This window comes from Eurosta solidaginis, chromosome X (genome assembly GCF_040869045.1).
Source record: "Eurosta solidaginis isolate ZX-2024a chromosome X, ASM4086904v1, whole genome shotgun sequence".
In the NCBI taxonomy this organism is placed as follows: Eukaryota; Metazoa; Arthropoda; class Insecta; order Diptera; family Tephritidae; genus Eurosta; species Eurosta solidaginis.
In genome coordinates this window covers 39,972,325-39,979,569 of record NC_090324.1, presented here as the reverse complement: position 1 = coordinate 39,979,569, position 7,245 = coordinate 39,972,325, and positions in this window count along the sequence as shown.

The following is a 7,245-nucleotide window of genomic DNA, read 5'->3' as shown; positions in this document are numbered from 1 at the left end:
GTAGAAAAAGAGTTGCATTTGTATGGGATGTAGATTGCGAAAGGGCATTTTTATCTTTGAAAGCAGCTTTACTTTCACCAAAATTACTTCAGTATCCAGATTTTACTAAACAATTCATTATTGCCGTTGAGGCTTCCACAACCTTCCACAACCACAATTTGTTTCGCTTCTACAGCATTTAATAAAGCCGAACAGGAAAAAACAATTATAGAATTGGAACTCTTAACTATTTACTTTGCAATCGAGCAATTTCGACCATACGTTTATGGCACCAATTTTATTGTAAAGCCAGATCATATATCTCTAGTATACCTATTCAACATGAAAGACCCCTCTTCAAACCTTTCGAGAATAAGGCTAGAACTAGCCGAATATAATTTCACTATTGTATATATTAAAGGTAAATCAGACGTTGGTGCTGATGCACTAACGCGTATTACAATCGATGCGATTAAGGAATCGAACAAACAAATTTTAGCAGTACAGACAAGTTCAATGACAAAACGGCAAAACGACAATAACCTTCCTAGGAAAACAGACAAAAACGACGAAAAACAACTTACTTTACATGTCTACGACAAATTTTCATTTCATTTTTCAAAAAAGATTCCACGAATAAGATCTGAAATTACGTATGATTAAAATAATAAGGCGCGTGCAGGTGGCAACGCAGGCCCACATCACTGACATCAAAAATGATATATTTATATTTCTTTATTTCAGTCTATGGCATTTAAAGCCCTTACAGACTAGATAACAATGTGAAATTAAAATTAGATAATTATTTAATAGTATAGTACATAAGTTGAGTATAGACACAATAAAACTTACATGCTATGAAGAGATTGACCAGCACATTTATCTGTTTGAAAAGATATCAGTAAGTATTGTTTTAAAAGTAAACTTAGAAAGAGCGAAATCAATAGCTGAAGAATCAGCGATGCGATTGAAGTCGGTCATAGCTCTAAGCAAAGGTGCGTTTGAGGCATAGAGGGTTCGGACACAATCCGTATAGAAAATAGGTATATTACGAAGAGGCCTTATAGGGATATGGAATCGGAGACTACTGAGGAGACAAGGTGCATCAACTACACCATTAATGAAGTCATAAACAAACGTGAGCGATAGGACAGTTCTTCTGCATTCCAGGGACTCTAATTTGATAAGTGAGCACCTGGATTTATAAGATGGAATCGGTTCAGAAAAGTTCATCGAGCGCAGCGCGAACCGAACAAACGCTTTCTGCACACGTTCAAGCCTAACAATATGGCATTCATGATACGGCCTCCAAATAAAACAGGCATATTCCAGCTTCGAACGAACTGGTGCAGTGAACAATAACTTGAGGGTGTGGGATCCGTGAAGTCTGTGCGGGAACGCCTAATAAAAGCCAGAAGTGAATACGCCTTAGCAATAGTAGAATTTATATGAGTCGTGAAAGAAAATTTCGAATCGAAGACAACACGCAAGTCCTTTATCTCGTTAAGAGTTGAGAGGTGGGTACCATCGAGAGAGTAGGAAGTGGGAATGAGGCCACGTGATTTAAAAAAGCTTACAAGAAAGCATTTGCTAACATTTAGTGGCAAGTTGCATTTTTATCACGTCGTCTGAGTTTGCGATGGTATTAAAAATCTTTAGGTCATCACCGTATAATAGAGTGCTGGAAGCAGGTGGAAATATCGATTATAAAAATTACAAAAATTACAGACAATTATTATAAATTTGGACATTCAAGTGAACACTCAAACAAGTGCGAGCAAATTAAAAAAAACTAAAATATTTTTAACCTGCCGTGAAAATCTTGTCAAGATCAATTGAGAACTTTGGACGCTAATGGATTCACACACGCAGACCCATACCGTAGCAGGGCACAGTACACTAAATTTTTACTGCATTTTGAGTTCTTCAAAACAAACAATAGAAAATATCGATGTGACAAGTGCAGTGTAATGAAAAGAAAAACTTTGCAAAAGGTAACAACAACACAAACACCTGATAACAATGCGCCGACGACGGTGGAACGCGAGCAAAACAGAGAAAGAGAGAAAGAAGTGGTAAAAACAACAAACAATGATTTAAATGAAAGCAAAGTAACTCCTCATCTCTTATATGAAGAGATACTTAGCTTAAATCAAATGAACTTGAAATTTCTCACAACAATACATCAGCTAAAGGGAGAGAACATAGAGCTAAAAGTTAAAATTACTAAGCTCGAGTGCAAATTGAACTATAAAGAAAATATTATTAAGATAGTGGGAGTGACATTTACCAATAACGAAAATGCGAAAGAATGTGTAGGCAAAACCTTCAGTGATGTATTAAATGTTGTTGTTTCTGAAGATGAATTGAGGAATTCAAGGCGAATCTAATTTGATGCAAAATATCTGCGTAAAATTTAAGTCACTCAGGACTAAAAATAAAATTATGATGGCCAAAAGGACTGCTAAGAGGAAACTAAATACGTCATTATATACGAACTCTAAGTCTAGCAAAAGAAATATTTTTATAAATCATTGTTTAACAAGTTTAATCAAGCATTATCTTTGGCTGACAAAAAGGTGAACAAGTAAAATAATTTTGAGCATTTGTGGTTCAACAATTCCATACTGTTTATGAGAAAATCCGAAAATGGGAGCTGTTGTGATAAAAACGTTTGCATATCAGCTTTTTATACTCAGCTGAGCAGAGTTCACCGAGTATATTAATTTTGTTCGCATAACGGTACCCGCTTAACGGTAACGGCTTAAACTAATCGAGATAGATATAGACTTCAATATATCAAAATGATCTGGGCTTGAGAAGAAATTCATTTAGCCATGTCCGTCCGTAAACACGATAGGTTAGGTTGAACTGGCCGGTTCCGTAAACACGGTAACTTGAGTAAATTAAGATACCTCAACTTAATGAAATTTGGTACGTAAGTTCCTGGGCACTCATCTCAGATCGCTATTTAAAATGAACGAAATCGGACTATAACCACGCCCACTTTTTCGACATCGAGGATTTCGAAAAATTGAAAAAGTGCGATAATTCATTACCAAAAATGGATAAAGCGATGAAACTTCATAGGTGGATTGACCTTATGACGCAGAATAGAAAGTTAGTAAAATTTTGGACAATGGGCGTGGCACCTCCCACTTTTAAAAGAAGGTAATTTAAAAGTTTTGCAAGCTGTAATTTGGCAGTCGTTGAAGACATCATGATGAAATTTGGCAGAAACGTTACTCCTAATATTATATGTGTTCCAAATAAAAATTAGCAAAATCGGATGACAAACAAGCCCACCTAAAAAAAAAAAATTTAATAGTCAAATTTTATCAAAAATTTAATATTTTACAGTATATAAGTAAATTATGTCAACACTCAACTCCAACATTTGTCTACAAAGCTCCTAGCTGAGTAGGTAATGTTCGGTTACACCAGAACTTAGCCTTCCTTACTTGTTGTTTTTGTCATTTTTTTATACTCAGCTGAGCAGAGCTCACAGAGTATATTAATTTTGTTCGCATAGCGGTACTCCGTAACGGCATAAACTAATCGATATAGATATAGACTTCTATATATCAAAATGTTCTGGGCGAAAAAAGAAATTCATTTAGCAATGTCCGTCCGTCCGTCCGTACTTATGTCCGTTAACACGATAACTTAAGTAAATTTTGAGGTATCTTAATGGAATTTGGTATGCAAGATTTTCGGCTCTCATCTCAGATCGCTATTTAAAATGAACCAAATCGGACTATAACCACGCCTACTTTTTCGATATCGAAAATTTCGAAAAACCGAAAAAGTGCGATAGTTCATTACAAAAGACAGATAAAGCGATGAAACTTGGTAGGTGGGTTGATCTTTTGACTCAGAATAGAAAATTAGTAAAATTTTGCACAATGGGCGACAAACCATGCGCTTGCCCGACTGTCTCAATAAGTTTTTCTTCCATTTATCCATAAAGACAGTTACTTTAAATAAGTTCAACAAATTCAGTTCAGGTTCGTACATATACTTACGAGTTTTTTCGCAATTTGCAATCTTTTATTGAATTTAGAAATTTAGGACATTAAAAGAAAATTATTTATAGATACTTCAAAAGATGTCAGGAGTGTCAACCAATTAATTGAAAATTATTTTGTTTAACTTGCGTGTTGCCGTTACGCTGCCTATGTTTTGATGAAACTTCATAAAATTACATGTGTAAAATCAGCTGTTGACGCAAAGCAAGTGCCAAAACGACGCGAAAGTCGACTGTGTTTGAGCCTTTGGGTTCTAAGAAATTATAACACAATTTTTTAATACATTTGAATTTTTTTTGCTGCAAGAAAAGCAAATAGCTTCAGATATTTTTCAGAATCCATTACTGCTTAGGCAACAAAAACTTTGAAGGAGCTTCTAGGGATATTGGAGAATTGCTCAGTGGTAATTTTTTTAGCCAAAAGTGCAATATGTGCAGCAATAATTAAGACTAGTATCCCTGTTCGACCAACTTTTATTTTTTTCAACTCACTCTATGCATCCAGTGCATTAAAGCGTTAATAGTTGAGCAGTGAGTGGAAAAATAGCAGCCTCACTCAGTAGAAGTGGTAGTAAAGCTGAAAATAATTTCACTATAATTTAAAAGTTGTTGGTGAAAATACTTTTAGCTTCAGCTTAGTGCACAAACATTTTTGTTCTTTATTTTGATTAAAAACAGAAATCTTTCAATATTTTGCACTATTTTTAGTTTGGTGCCGAAATCTTTCCTACGACCGAAGTGAGTGATAATGACCAAAAAGGCTTCAGTAAAATTTGTAAGTAGTAGTGAAGAAAGGCTGCACACTATGATAAAAAAAATTACATGCACATTCATTTTTCAAATTTTATGTAATTCCTAAGAAAATATAATGGACCCAAACCCTTAAACTACGCATATAGATTTTGAGATATATATCACCAACATAGTTAGACTAATAATAAATATTGTGGGATAATATGTGGAAGCAAAGAATACCGCAGAAAAAGAAAGAGGCAACCGATAGAAAGTTAAATGAAAAATACGAAGAAATGAAATAAAATAAATTGAATTAAAAGAATATAAGATAAAATAAAATAGAAGGAAGTAAAATAAAATTAAAAAAACACTAAAAAATATAACAAATTTAAATAAAATGCTTAATTATATAAAAAAAAATTAAATAAAATAAAATATATTGAAAATTATGTTAGAACAATATATTTATATCGGTATGTTTTATAAAATATTAACTTACTCGATTATTTCCGTACATTGCGTTTTTTCTGGAGCAAATTTAATCAAATGGCAGCCGCGAGCGCTTATACATTTTGACCTTAAACCAAAAATATTTTTTGACATTTTTTTTAAATGGAATTTTCAGACTCAGTCAGTTGCATTTATATAAAAATAAAACAAGGTGACAAAAGAATATTGTAATAATTGAAATAATTGAATTTGGTGTAGTGCCAATTAAGCGGCAACAGATGGAATTGACTGCCATTGAAGCGGCAGCCGATTGAATTCTTTATTAAAAAGTTGTTTCTTTTATACAAAATTTCTATAAGTTAAAATACCTACTTACACTAATACTTACAATCTAAGTGTATTACATACATATACCTTCGGTTCCCTGGGAACTGCATTCTAAGCATAAATAAAATCAGCTGTGGTATCTGCAACGCAAGCATAAACAAATCATGTTAATAATTTGTATACAGGTAACGCCTTTTTGCAAGCAAGCTAAGGTTCAAGTTACCAGACGGTGCACGGCGTAGTTACCGTGGCGTGTAGAAAATATATGTTTGTACAAATGAATGAATGTGTCAATGAATCTCAGGCCGTATCAAAGCGAGCCAAAATATATGTATGTACAAATGTATTAATATGTATGTAAGAGTCAATGCATTTTAAGACATTCCAAAACGGGTGGAAATATATTTTTGTACAAATGAATGTGGGAATTTATTGTAAACATCCAGCTGAGAAAGAAGAAGATACTCAGTAAGAAGCATAAGGACGTAGAGGAAGATTAAAGACGTAGAGTAAAACGAAAGCGTGTTCATAATTAAAGAGCGAAAAGAGCGAGAAAGACGAAAGACGAAAAGCGAAGCTGTTAAGACGAAAATCGAAGCTAAGAAGAGTTTGAAGACGACAAGCAAGCCGTAAAGACGTTCAATTTAATTAAAATTCACTGTATACATTATTAAACTTTGTTAAAATACAATTAATCTCATTAAATATAACTAAATCCTACATTTTTGGGGGCTCGTCCTTATACACAAAGTGAAATGGCTTGCCTCAACGATTTAATATGTGAAAATCTACGTGTGTGCAAAACAACAAGCATAATTGCGTTGCATAAATTCGTTTTTGGCTATGAAGGTGACCGAAATAATCGTCGACGGTTGCGTACTTTTGCCGGTTTTAATTTCGCGGAGCACAGCGCAGAATACAACGAAAAAATTAAATATATTGAAGGAAATTTGACTCAGGCGGACTTGGTGTCAATTTGTAATGTTTTAGGCATAAGCCATAATAATAACGAGTTGGTGGTTAGCATTTTTCGCAACCTGCAAGAAGGTAATTTGTTAAAATACGAAGTACCCGATGCTGACGCCAACGCCGACGAATAGAGCGACGACAAAACGTATGAAGAGTCTGGAAGCGCAAACAATTTTGCAGCAGATAATCGGTTTGTTACACCATTAAAACATGTGCATAGCCAAGCAGCGCAACTCGGTAATGTCGGTGACGTGAACAGTGGTAACAGCGGCAGAGAAATTGTAGACGTTAATGATGGAATGATGACTGCACGCTTTGCCATCAGTTTTCGTGACGTAGAGGATAGCATTCGTAATTTTGATGGTAAAAACTCAATTCCTGTGGAAATCTGGATAGAAGAATTCGAAAATCAAGCTGACTTAATGCGATGGAGTAACTTTCAACGTTTTCTTTTTGCGAAAAAGGCATTAAGAGGTATCCCAAAATTGTTCGTTGCAAGTGAACGAAATTTGAATTCGTGGAGCGCACTGAAAACAGCGCTGTTGTCAGAATTCAAAGCAAACGTTTCTAGCAAGCAGATACACGAAGCACTCTCTCAAAGCAAACGCAATAAAAACGAATGTGTATTTGAATTTTTTTACCGATTAAAAGACATTTCATCTCGCGGGCATATCGACGACGATGCACTAATTCAATATGTGATAGACGGAATAGACACAAAAACAACAAATAAAACAATTTTATACGGTGCAAAAAAT